Source organism: Lissotriton vulgaris, chromosome 5, assembly GCF_964263255.1.
Source record: "Lissotriton vulgaris chromosome 5, aLisVul1.2, whole genome shotgun sequence".
NCBI classification, from domain to species: Eukaryota; Metazoa; Chordata; class Amphibia; order Caudata; family Salamandridae; genus Lissotriton; species Lissotriton vulgaris.
The window spans coordinates 428,618,749-428,632,967 of NC_141693.1; the positions used below are offsets into that span (position 1 = coordinate 428,618,749).

The window sequence follows — 14,219 nt, forward strand, 5'->3', positions numbered from 1 at the left end:
TTGGGCGACTGTGACAGGAGAGGAGAACCAGAAAGGAGAACACCTATTAGAGAACAATAGGAGGCGGATAAAATGGGGAAAACTCGCCTCTAGTGGGGAAAAGCTTGCCTCACTTTATGCTGGGATTACTCCAATCCTCGAGGAGGCTTTTGACCTAGGGAATCCAGACTCTCCAACAGATAGAAGTGAGGACATAGCGCAAGTACATGTCCAGTTAATAAAGAAGCTTGAAACAGATCTCTTTAGCACAGGCCGACCTCGAGCACAGGCACAAACCAAGAACACCTGGTATAACAGTACCTGTCGCTTGGCAAAACGAGACCTCCTAGCAACTATAAAAGGAGGTACTAGGGAGGAGATCCGCTCCAAAAGAAGTGCGTACAAATCGCTCATAGCTAACGCTAGAATAGAGTGGGACGTACAGCACTGGGAGAATCTATCGGAGTCCCTAGCCAAAAGGGACTCCCGTAGATTCTGGAGAATAATTAACCATGGGGGCGGGGACTTCCCCTCTGCAATTGAACCCAACATAGCGGCCAATGTTTGGCAGGATCATTTCCAACAACTATATGCCCCTGCACATGATGAGTTAGCAACACCAACTTTTAATAGCCTTACCTCATACACATCTGCCCCTTTCACTTTAAAAGATGTTAAGATGGCTATAATGGGTCTTGCTTCAGGAAAGGCCCCAGGTTTAGATGGGGTGCCGGGCGATCTTTTTAGGCAGGAACCTGGGATTTGGGCACCCTATTTGATGGTTCTATTCAATGCAGTGCTGGGGGGAATGAAAATTCCAGATACTTGGCTGGGAGCAGAGGTGGTCCCGATATACAAAAAGGGGCCGCCCCTGCTCCCCGCCAACTATCGCCCAATCAGCCTCATTGATGTAACCCAAAAGTTGTTTGGAAGACTAATCCTGGATAGGCTTCAGTACTGGATGGACGAAACTGATATTTTAAGCCCTCTCCAGGCAGGATTCAGGAAGGGAGTGTCAACCGTGGACCAAATACTCAGATTAAATATCTTATACTGGAAGACAGCTCTTCTAGAAGGGGGGTCACTGTATGCTGTCTTCGTGGACCTCCGTGCCGTCTTCGACTTGGTCCCACGGGCCAAGCTGTGGGCGGTACTGGGGGACATGGGTGTCCCTGGAGACATCCTCCAGATCCTTATCAGGCTGCACACAGATAATTATGCTTGTGTAAGATATGGAAAGGGCGGCAGGCTGACTGATAGGTTTCCTGTCCTACGGGGGGTAAGGCAGGGCTGCGTGTTGGCGCCGACCCTGTTCTGCCTATTCACGAACGGGGTGATAGAACACTTATGTAGAATTCCTAACATCGATGCCCCGCAATTGAACAGCAGCAGGGTGCCAGCGATTATGTTCGCGGATGACACCCTGCTGTTGTCAAAAACACCCATGGGGCTACAGAGGGTTCTGGACGGATTTTTGGAGTTTTGTAATGAAAGGGGTTTAGAAATAAACCCCTCGAAGACTAAATTCATGATCCTCAGCCAAAAGCCTAAGAATAGCTCAAATCCCCGCTTGGGATCCACACCCCTAGAGAGAGTTCAAGTGATTGAGTACCTAGGCATAACCCTCAATCAAAACCTAACCTGGTTGCCACACAAAACCAAGGCAACCACTAAACTAATTCAGAGGGCTGGTGCTATCACAAGAATTGCAAAAAAATCCTCCCTTCGTCCACTGGCACCTGCAATAAACATTTATAAAGCGCAAGCACGAGGAGGTATCGCCTATGGGGCTGAGTTATGGGGACATACATCGTTACAGTCTATTCAGGTCGCAGAGAACAATTTTATCAGACAATTGGCGGCCCTTCCTCTGAGTACCCCCTTGCTCCCCTTGAGAATGGACCTAGCACTGCGCCCTATCACTGAAGAACTAAGCCTCAAACCTCTGACTTATTGGAGGCGGCTGTGGAGCAGCCAGGATTTGGCCCACTATAGAAGCGAACTACAGGAGCTCCTCAGATTAATCCAAGTGTCCAAAATTCCATGGCTCAAATATATCAGGGACATGTGCACGACCCTTGGAGTTCTAGAGCTATGGTGCAATCCAGAACTAATGTCCACAAGGTTCCCGAGGAAAGAACTCTCCAAATTGTTCTATAGCTTCATGCTACAAAGATCTCTGAGTCTAATCCGGGAAGGCTCTCTAACTGACAGTTTTACTAAAGTTAAAGACTCTTACAGGCCTGAATACGTCTTAGATGCTATGTCCCCAGTGCACGTAAGGAAGATCTTCCTGCAGTGGAGATACGGCTCTCTCCCTTTGAGGTCCCTCACTAAAACCTGGAACGGGAATATAGACTCGAGCAATTGCCCTGCGTGCAATTACAAGCTGGAAAGTGACCTGCACGTGGTCTTGTTTTGCAAAGCTTATAGAAAAATCAGGAGTTACTGGCTGGTCCCCTACTTAAGGAACCTGGGCTTTCGGACTTACGCCCCAGCCTATAGAGTGCTCAAAACTGACCTTGCAGCCCCAACTGTGTTTGTGATGGCAAAATTCTTGACGGCAATGTGGAGATCACGGGCAAGAATCATAAGGGACTCCAACGTGGCACGATCCATAAGTTCTTAATCTAACTTACAAATGAACTGTGTAACTATGAAATTTGATTTCTCGATTTTTAAAAATCATCTGAAACCATTTTTAATCTTTTTAATGATGTAATGTTTGTTATTTGGATATCTTTTATGATCTCAACGATCGAAATAAAGATGTTTGAATTTGAATTTGAATAAAAATCACAATAAAAGCCGATTGAAGGATCACAACATGAACACTGGCCGAACAATCATCAAACAACATCTCCAGGTATCATTAATAAATATCTAAAAAACCCTTAAAGTTAAAAATTTTGAAGCAAAACATTTCATTGGGTGGACAATAAAGGGCATGAAAGAAAGTATTTACATTAAGAATTCCTAATTGTAGACAAATAGATTTTAACCATTTAGAGCGCAATGGACGTAATGTAGGACAAATAAACAAAACATGATTTCGGTCCTGCACTGCCTTATTACAAAAGTTACATACTGGAGATGTCCCATACCACTTTGCTAAAAGTGAATTTAAAGGAAGCAAATCATGTCTTAAAAGGTACCATAGCCTTCGGACTCGATGAGGGATATTCCAGGAAACATACTGCTGGGCCTGCTTTACTGAATACGTGCTTAGGAGTAAATCACCACCCTTCTTTTCGTGTAAAGCAGTCATATCCAATTTAAAACAGAGTTCCCAAGATGCGTGTTTCAGCTGAGACTTTAGTTGAGAAGGAGAGAGTAAGAACAAAGTACTTTCATCCAACTCTAACATTGCTACCGCTTTTCTAAAATGTTTTACTATTAGTGAAAACTCGTTTAGATTGCCCAGCAGTTCCTTTTTAATATGTGCCCGTAAGGAACCCGATTCACCTCTGGCCAAACAGGCCACCCATCTTACCAGGGCAATCAACACCTGTACCCAACAGCTCCGAAGGCCAAATTCCAGCCTGCATGCGGTCACGGAGCAAGCTGTATTAAAGGAAGAAATTCTTCTTAGAACCTTTCCTTCCATTAACTGCAAAAAACCCCAATGCCTTAACTCCACCAGTTCTATTCCGTAAAGCGGAGTTGCAGGGATTTTTGCTCTATACACTTCCAAAAATCGAGCAAAGTGTCTTTTCCCTGTAGCAGAATACAGGGAACATAACCCCATACCATGAGCCAATGCTTTACGCGAATTATGTTCAATATGGGGTTTTTCGCTTAGGTTTGCCGAGATTATTTTACCTAGAAAGGTGTAGGTTTTAACCACCTCTAGTCTCTGGCCTCCTATAGCCCATCCGAAGTTTTCAGACCTACATTTTTTTCTTCCAGTAATGCACATGATTTTGCTTTTGGAGGCATTAATCTTCATAAAATGTGCTTCTGCAAATAAATGTGAAGCTTGCAGGCGATTAGACAAGCCCTTCGGAGTTAAGTCTAAAATGAGGATATCATCCGCATACATTAAAACAGAGATGGATGAACCTCCAACTACCGGGGCTAAACCAACACATGCAGCAATGGAAGCAGGTAGGTCCGCAATATATAATGAGAACAACATGGGGGCCAATAGACACCCCTGTTTTAATCCATTCAAGGATGGGATAATCTGTAAAAGACCCCTTTCTCCGCCTTGTAGCACCTTACACCAGGTATTCGAGTGAAGGGATCTTACAAGTTCCAGTAGATGGGGCGGCATACCCAATACAGCAAGCTTTCTCCACAGCGTCGGACGGTCCACCTTGTCAAACGCTGTGGAGAAGTCTATGAATGCCGCATATACTCCACCTCCTCGCACTCGTACATATTTGTCCATAATCACTTGAAGAGCAGTTAAGTTATCAAGTGTACCATGCTCTTTGCGGAACCCAGTCTGTTCCAAAGGTAAAATACTATTTGCCTCCACCCAATCAGTAATTAATATTAGAAGACACTTAGCAAAAACTTTTCCGATAGAATCCAGAAGAGCTATCAAATGGTAGTTCGTGGGTTTGTCCCGCTCTCCCTTCTTAAATAAGGGTATTAATATACTTCCCCTCCAAGATGTAGAAACTGATCTAAATGAAAATCAGGCTTTAAACAAAGGGAAAAGAATCCTGCTCCAAGAAATGACATCCTGCTTCTGTACTGAAATGGACAACTCGTCCGGACCCATTGCTCCGGAAGAGCGCATACTCCTAATCGCCGAAGCAATGGATTTCTCAGATGGAGGATCCATAGTATACCCACTGTCCAAAACAAGGTCACTATCCTCACCCTCTACGCCATTTGACGCATACAGATTCAATATAAATGAGATCCAAACATCTTCAGGAATAGAAATGGGAATAGGGGAAGTTCTTGCACCACATCCCTTACCAATTATGGACCAGAATTCTCTAGATTTACCATAGACAGAAGCCTCCCTTAAACTAATCCAGAGTGAGTCTTCTTTTTCTTTTTTTAATTTTGCTCTCACTCTGGTCCTCCTTCTTTTTAGTAAGGATAACTTATTAGCAGTTTCCCTTGATCTAAAAAGAAATTGTTGCCTCACTAATTTATTTATTTCTCTATTTAAGGGCAATAATAAACTAGGAACAAAAATCACTTTCCTAGAATATCTAGGCTTCTTTGCAGTCGCAGTAAGCTTCTTCATAAAGTTTTCAAAATGAAAAAATTCCATACCCTGCCATTCTTTTAATTCAAGTAAGGTTTGTGCAAGAATGTTTTGCAAACCCTTCATAAAAGTAGGGTTCCAGAAACATCTACCGGACTTACAAAGAAGAGAAACTCCTCTATTACTTAAAGACCAGGAATCAGTGACCGGAGGTTGTAATGAAAAAGTTATACTGGTCACGTTATGATCGCTCATAGGTGTTTGAGAGACCATTATATCCTGAATAAAGGAGAAAGAGTCATAGTCCGTAATTACATAATCAAGGATGGATTCACCCTTAGGGGACCTATGAGTAAATTTAGCAGGGGTATCAGATGGCATCCTACCATTTACAATTAACCCCTCTAGATAGCTAAGTTCTTCTAACATTATCTTTCCTCTTTTGCTAGTTTTTATTTTAATCGGAAAGATAGATTGGGGTATATTATATGCCTCTTCTTTAAACTTATTTCTAAACAAGTCTACGCTTGAGTTAGAAACTTTGCTATTCAGACCGCCCACAAGTAGAATATAAGGAGGGTGGTCAAGCTCTAATAGTTGTTTAACATAAGAAAACATTTGCTTCAATACAGTATTAAAACCATCTTCAGGCGGAATGTATGCATTAATGATTACCAGGGAATACTGGCTACCTACATTGGCTAGATTATTAATAGTTATTGCTTGAAAAAGGTTACTTGTGTCAACATAATGGGAAAATTGCCATTGTAATGAATTAGACAGGAGGCAGGCAATTCCCCCTTTTGCGTGACCTTTTTTCGATGATGTGGCTGCTGCCTCAAGCACAAAGTAATCTTTCCCACCATACAAAATATTTTTACACCAGGTTTCTTGAATGCATATCACATCCGCATTCAGAGTAAATAAAAAATCAAGTTTCTCCGGTCTATTATGTAACCCTGCTGCATTCCAGGATATAACTTTTAATTGACTGCTAAAGATGTTGAAACAGTCTTGGATTATCCGTAATATTATTAGACAGGACTCCTGGAAGCCAGTTCCACCGATGATTATCCTCAGTTGTAGGAGCAATCGGGTTCAAGGGGGTAGGTAGAACCTGGGAAACCATACGTTTACCTCTTGAGACCCAGATTTTTAAATCTTTGTTGGATGTGGACAGATCTTCCTGCCTAAAGCCCAACTTTGTGGCCCCCTCTCTAGGGAAAATATCCTTTCCAGTATGGAAAAAGGGTAACACATCAATCCCTCTACATTGGAACGATTCCGCCTGTTGTAGTACAAGGTTAGCTATTATTTTAGAACAGAATTTTACCCGTACACGTAGCCCATTTTCATACCCTACTAAAGAAACCAAGTCAATGTCACTCGACTGAATAAGTTTTAAACATTCAATATCCTTAAAACAATTAAGCAACCATGACCTGTTTAGGTATAAGTCAGAGTCAAATAAGGGCAAAAAGTCCAAAGTCAGGGTATCCACATAAGAATTAGGAGCTTTAAACTGTACAGAAGGAGAATTTGTAGCAACATCAACCGGCAACCGAAAGATAGGCGCTGATGGGTTAAGTGCCCCTGGTGCAACAGGAGTAGTTCTTGTCACCTCTTCAATTGGAGCGATGGGCAATAATGCATAATCCTCTTGATAAGGGGCTCCCCCAACATTGGCACAAATATTAAGTGGACATTCGACTACAGAGCCAATAGTGCAAACAGCAGCCTTATTAGAAAAAGTGTCCAATAAAGATTTATCTTCAATGTCTACAACATCATGTTCTTCTGTATTTATATGATTTTGAAAAATAATTTGCCTCTGTTTTTTCTTCTTGTACTTACGAACAGGTTTCCTATTTTTCCCTTTGTTCTTTCTGCTTTTTTCTTTATCTTTTCCATTTACATCAAGATTCACTTCAGGCTCCTTTTTATCAAGGGTGAAAATTGGGAATAACTCATTTCCAGCGTTTAAGTCCACATCCAACAAACTTTCTTCCTTTAGGATAGGTTCTGATACCTTCATACAATTTGAAACAGATGGAATAGGCATCCCTGAGGACTCATGTTTGTCAACCACTACTGGCGTACCCGCAGGAGCATTTTTTCCCAATAAATTACTGCTATCCAAAACATTCTGCAAGACAATCTCCGGGGCGGGAGTAGTACCATTTTCTGTGCTTTTTGCCAATAATACTTTCAATATCTGTGTAACTGAGTCCAAGATGCAATCAGAGCTCCCAACAAATTTGCCCAATAAAAACAATATGGAAGCCAGTAAATGTTCTAGTGCTATCAAGGAATCAGAGATAGGTCTATCGTCTTTAGGAAACCCAGAAGCGGTGATGGGGCAAATACCGGATAGATTAAGTAGTGAGCTCCTAGAATCATTCTGCATTGAAGGAATGTCATTAGATGTTATAGAAGGAGTACTACTATATAGCAATAATCCTGACGGCGTGGCTCCAATTGCTGTCTTACTGGGATCAAGGTGTTTCAGATTTCCATCCTCCATATAGCGACCACACAATTCAAGGTCAATACTGGACAAAAAAGACTCTCCTTTTATAGCCACGTCAGGACATTCTGCACCATTAGGAATGTTAGGCAGAGGGGCTTTCGTATCTGCTATCCTATTATCAGGATGCTCTCCCCCTAAAGTGCATACTGGGAGATTAGCAGCAATAATTATAGGCAGGGGAAGCAAGTTGTTTACAGAGGCTGGCTCAGGGTTGGAATCTTTCTCCACATCAGGCGGTGCACCCACCAAAGGCACCATCTCAGAACCAGCAACTACCGGGACTGCCAAAGACTTATCAACGGGTTTTTCCCATAATTTCAGTAACTGCATCTGTCCCTTCAATAACACACTGTTGTCATATTTATTCCTCAGGGGGTTAGATCTGGTTTTTATACATGACCTCCCCCCTAGAACTCTTCCAGAGCGTAATTTCTTTGCAGTCATCATAAACGGAGAAGTAACCAAGCAGCAGGATATTGCTCCGAAGATATATATATAAATCACAATAAATAGTCCATAAAAATGAATCCTTGGAGAAGTTGACAATAGATACTCGGCCAGTATTCAGAGATATCTCCTTCAAAGCGACACACCTCGGATCACTAAAATAACTAACATACAATGAAAGTAACGGGGCCCAGCCCAGCCTAACTCGGCCACCGAGGGCCATAGAGGGCCGCCCTTTGCCCGGGCTTAGCCCCGGGCGCTCCCGCGACGCGGGTGGTGCCGGTGGTTTTGAAGGCGCCTCCGGGCGCTCCTGCGTCACTTCCTGTCCCCGAGTGCTGGGGCACCTGGGAGATGTAGTCTCCCTCCGCTCGGCGGCCGCGTTTGGAACTGCGGCGGCGGGAGGGAGACAAGTCAAGCAAGCGGCGAGTCCTTCGCTGGAATGGTGAAGGCAAGGTGAGTGTCCAAAGTCCCCTCGCAAAGAAATTGCAGCCGCTCCACCGGTGGTGCCGGTGGTTTTGAAGGCGCCTCAGGGCGCTCCTGCGTCACTTCCTGTCCCCGAGTGCTGTGGCACCTGGGAGATGTAGTCTCTCTCCGCTCGGCCGCGTTTGGAACTGCGGCGGCGGGAGGGAGACAAGTCAAGCAAGCGGCGAGTCCTTCGCTGGAATGGTGAAGGCAAGGTGAGTGTCCAAAGTCCCCTCGCAAAGAAATTGCAGAATCTTTGACTGCTTAAAGTCAAGCTTGTTGTGCTTTTTACACTACTGCCGAGCTCCCTCTTACAACCTGTAACACTACCAGCCAGTCCTTCTTTTTCAGCCAAGAACATTCTGGGGATTTTGGTGTTTGCATTTTGCTTTTAAGGACTCAAAATCCCCTCATAAGGTTGGCTAGGGTGCTGGGACTGGCTGAAGTTGTGACACTTTGAAACGAGGAACTCGCCAGCTGTATTATATGTTTAACTTTTCACAAGGTTGAGCTAGTAGTGAACACTATTCACATATTGTGTGAGTTCACTCTTTCGTTCACGTGTGCAGCAAAACAATAAGTGACAGCATGAGCAGCAGCAGCCTCCCTGAAACCGAGTATGTACAAGACAGCTGTCATCAGAGGGAGCAGCCAATGGTTCCATCACACAGACACAGGTGGCAACAGAGAGGCTTTCCACTCTCATGGAGTGGGTACAGATCATATAACAGCAGTGCGAGCTTCTTTTCATTGGCAGCAGCAAAGCAGGCCTCCTTTCACAGAAGGTAGCCACAGTGCAGCACAGTACAGGTACAGCACGGCAGCTGGTAAACAGTCTACATTCTTTCAGTGAATGCAGCCGTAGTGCAAGTTTCTCTTCCTTGCAGAACAGGTGCAGACCGCATGGTAGCAGCAAAACTGGCTTGCTTCTTTCACTGAAGACAGCCGCAGTGCAAGCTTCAGCTCTGCCGAACAGTACAGCATGGCAGCAGCAAAACAAAGTTCCGTCTTTTACAGAAATCAGCGCAGTGCAAGCTACCCTTCCTCAAAGAACAGTACAGCATGGCAGCAGCAAAACAAGCTTCCTGCGTTCACAGAAGGGGCATGGTATGAGCAAAATAGGCTTGCTGCTTTTCACAGAAGACAGCCACAGTGCAAGCTTCTCTCCTCGCAGAACAGGTACAGCACAGCAGCAGTTAAATACTCGTCATTCTGTCACGGAATGCAGCCGCAGTGCAAGCTTCCCTTCCCCTCAGAACAGGTGCAGCATTGCAGCCATTAAGCAGTCTTTATTTTTTCACAGAAGATGGCTGCAGTGCAAGATTCTCTTCTCTGCAGAACAGGAGGGGCCTGGCAGCAGCAAAACATGCTTGCTTCTTTCACTAAAGACCACCGCAGTTCAAGCTTCCCTTCCTTGCAGAAAAGTACAGCATGGCAGCAGCAAAACAGGCTTGCTTATGTCACTGAACGCAGCTGCAGTGCAAGCTTCCCTTCCTTGCAGAACAGGTACACCATGGCAGCCGTTACACCGTCTTTATTTTTTCACAGACGGCAGCACAGTGCCATCTTCTCTTCTCTGCAGAACTCTTCTCTTCTCTGCAGAACTCTTCTCTGCAGAACAGGAGGGGCATGGTATGAGCAAAACAAGCCGCCTTTCACAGAAAACGGTTGTAGTGCAATCTTATCCTCCTTGCAAGACAGGGCCACATTCTAGTCCATCGTTCTTGTGCCCACCGTGCCACCTCAGCCATATGTAAATGATTTATGACCCTGCGCTATTAGGAACACTCCAGCCTGAACTGCCTCGCTCTCTCGGTACAGAAAAACAAGCAACCCAAGACAGGTTTCGTCCTATTTGGGCCTCTTCATTCTGGTGTAGCTAGCGCCCTGTGGCACAGTGAGCCAGGTCCCACATCTGGGCATACCCGTCCCACATAGAGTGCCACACTGAGATGCACAAACAGTGATGGGTGGAATGCTTGAATTAACCTCAGCCGCTGGTAATTACTATGGGCTGCATTGTAGACCATCGTTCCATTTCCCACCATGCCACCTCTGGCAGGAACTTTGCAAATTATTTTGATCCTGCTCACTAGTATCTAATATGATTTCAAGCATGCCATCCATCACTTTTTTGTATGATTTAATTTGACATCTTAAGTGTGACGGGTTTGACCTGATGCCCCACTGTGTCTCTGGAACCAAGCTACACCCTGCTGAAGAGGTCCATGTAGGCGTAAATCGTTCTTGGGTTGCTTGTGTTCAAGTCTGAAGAGGACCTGACCTGGCAGTTAAGACTGTTCCTATTGGAGCAGGACCAAGACTGATTTGAATATGGCTGGGTCTAAAGTCATGGTAAGTAAAAAAAACACGGAATGTATTGGGATGCTGACGGAGTAATTATCAGTGGCTGAGATTAATTAAAATATTCCACACTTCAACTTTTTGTTTTCTGAATTAATCTCAACCCCTGGTAATTTCTCGGGACTTCATTCAAGCCTTTTGTTTTATGCTCATGATGCCTCCTCAGACGAGAACCAGTCATATGGAAAGCTGCCTTGATTCTGCCTCCATAGGAGCAGTCCCGTTCAAACAGCTGGGCAAGGTCTCCCCTGAATAGAACAAGAGCATCCTCAGACCGGTTGCGCCTGCTTAGGCCTCGTCTGTAGGGTGCAGCCTGAGCCCTGTGGCACAGTGAGTGTTAAGTTAAGCATTCCATCCGTCATGTTTTTGTTTTCGTCAGTGCTGCCTCTGTCATTTCCTGAAAGTTGTGCTGTGGTCACCCTGGCCTGAAGTTACTACTGTAACTCCTATTGTTGTCATATCCTGGAGGCTTGCTGCTGCAATCAAGGAATTCTAATGTCATTTCCAGTAGCATCTACTGGGCTATCCTCTGACAGCTCTGCTGCTGTCGTTACAGTAGCCTACTTCTGCTGCAGCCTATCCTGCTGCAGTCAGCCTGAGCCCTGTTGTCACTGCCCGTCCCACTGCTGCCTCTGCTTGTCTTGCACAATGCTATCATTCCCTGTTGTTCTAGTTGTCAGCCCTGCTGACAGTCCTGCTACTGTCAGTCCTGATGTCAGCAGTGGCAGCCCCCCTGCTGAGAGCCAGTTGAGGTAAGCGGGGAAAATAAAATGTTAATAAAGCCAATTCATTATCATTTTATTGTTTGCCGTTTCCCTCTAGGGCCAGCCAGGTCTGGGCAGGGCTTGGCTGCCATCACAGCCAAAAGGGGAGGAGTAGTGCACAATGTAAGTGAGCATGACTGTTTGGCTGGCTGTCTCAGGCCAGCCAAACTATCATGTGCACCTAGGTTTCTTTAACCCAGCTGTGTTGGAGAAACAGCACTGACTCCCAGGCACTGTCTGAGCAGCAAACCAAGCTGCTCAGACCAATCCTGGTGCTGCTATCATGCTATTGAGAGCAGCGCCAGGATTGGGTGGGGAGCCTGTGCTGGTATCCCAGGGACCGCTGGGACACCATCAGGAGCAAAAGAGAAGAGGAACACTGAGGCGGCCAGCAGCGTTGGAACAATACATTTTAAAGAAAAATTATAATGATTTCCCTAATCCCTCGTCCCGTTTCCCCCCTCCCCCACTTGAGTTTTTTGGAAGACACCACTGGTTTTTGCAGGATGCAGGTAACAGTTCCACTGGAGGTCTTGGTTCTTTATTGAAGGCAGGCAGTCCTCTCAGGTTTTGAGGGCACAACAGCTGCAGGACAAGACTTTTTTGCCACAGTTTTGACTGGGAACAGCAGACTGGCCAGCAGGGCTGGGGCCAAACAGGTGATCTGCTTTTGTGTCTCTTCGGGATCCTGCTTCTTCGTAGATTGTCAGGATCTGCTGTTCTAGTGCCAGGAGCGCCCCTAAATACTGAATGTAAGGGTGTGTAGGGTAGTAGCCAATGGGCAACTGACCCTTTGGGTCACTACGCCCCCTATATATCACCACTTCCTGTGGGAAGTGGGCGCATAACCCTGTCCCAGAATTCCGAAGTATGCCATTACAAAGATGGCTACTTCTGAAAAGTCATATCCTCCTCAGTTTAGTCCACCTTGGGGGTGGTACTAGCCTGGGGGTGGCATGCCTACCTGACTAGCTAATTGCCCTGCCTATGCAGGTGCCAAAGGAGCTCTGGATAAAGGGGTTTGGCTTACTCTCCTTTGATTGGAGCCAGATTCGCATTTCAAAGGCGGCAGCTCTTTGAAGCTTGCAGGCCTGGGAAGGCTAATTAGCAGGTCATCCTGTGGTAGGGGGTGTGACACCCTCTTCCCAGACAGGCTTTTTTCTGTGCATCGTGAAAGCAGAAGGCTCGCATCCTAGGAGATCAGAACAGTGTCTCGGGTGGCAGACTGGCAGAAAACAGTCTGCGAGAACACCAGAGGCTGGTAGCTTGTCGGGGGCATGTATTTGTAAATCCAACACTGGAATCAGTGCGTTTTTATCAATACGAGATGTTTGATACCAAACATCCCTATTTTCAGTGAAGCCATCGTGTAGCTGGAGAACTCGTTTTCACCAGTGTCCAGCACATGATCTGAAATGGCTTCCCTGTCCACTTGCACTGGCAGTAATGGCACTGACCAGCACAGGGGCATATCTGCTCCTGCAGGCATGCCGTCCCATGTAATACCAAGCACCCTGCTTAAGGGCTGTAATGCCTGCTGTAGGTGTGACTTACAAGTACTACATGTAGTGTTAGGGGGCGTGGCACACAGCGAGGTGTCAAGTTGTGTTTTCACTTTTGTCTGCACCAAAACACACAGCTTGTGAAAGTAGCTCTGCATTAGTTTGTTGACGGGTCCCTTATGGTGGCACAATTCGTGCTGCAGCCCTTGGGGGACCCTCATTAGTACCGGAGCCCCTAGGTCCCAGGGGTACCATTTACTAGTGACTTATAGAGGTTGCTATTGGGAGTTGGGAGAACAATGGTAGAGCTTTGGGAAAGAGGTCTGACACTGAGAACCTGGTTCGCAGGAGCCCAGTGCACCTCCAGTCGAAATCACATCATGTACCAGGCAAAAAGTGGGGGTGATTATGTCAAAAAAGAGTACTTCCCTACACCCCTGTTCACTTCTTTCCTTGAAAAGAATCTAACCATTGCCTTCTGTATCCAATCAGGATGGAGATCTGTGTTGATCTACACACAGGTGCCCTGTTGTATTTCCAGAAGATGCATTTGTGAGCAGCCTACCATGCTTTGTGCCTGCCAAAACATCTGGGTTTTTTGGCTATAGATTGTAACCAACAGTATCACTGTAACTAGGGGTCAGGGATATGCTGCAGCACCCCCATAAAACTTGAACATGTTTAGATGGAGAATGAGCATTAAAGGAGTCCTTCAAAGGTCCATCTTAGGCAGCATGTGTGTTTTTTTTTTTATTACAAGAAACACTGTCCAATATTATTATTGAGCAGCATCCCCACTCCTAAAATATCTAATACACCACTGGCAACCATAAAATACCTTCTACTGTTTTTAAAAATGTTTATCTTTTTGTATAATGCAGGTAACAGACACGTGCTCTGGGTGCGGTGCGTAGTCTTTTGCTGTTTTCTGTGGCCTACTCCCTGCCTTTCTATGTGAAAGTGCCACTTGGAAGCCACCCTCTACCTTAGCAGCATCT

At 45.4% G+C, this 14,219-nt stretch overlaps 1 protein-coding gene across 6 annotated transcripts in view; it reads left to right on the forward strand.

Annotated features, from left to right (window-relative positions):
• Positions 1 to 14,219, forward strand: part of AP3M1 (adaptor related protein complex 3 subunit mu 1) — a 149,077-nt gene that overhangs the window by 132,410 nt on the left and 2,448 nt on the right. The window lies entirely within an intron of this gene.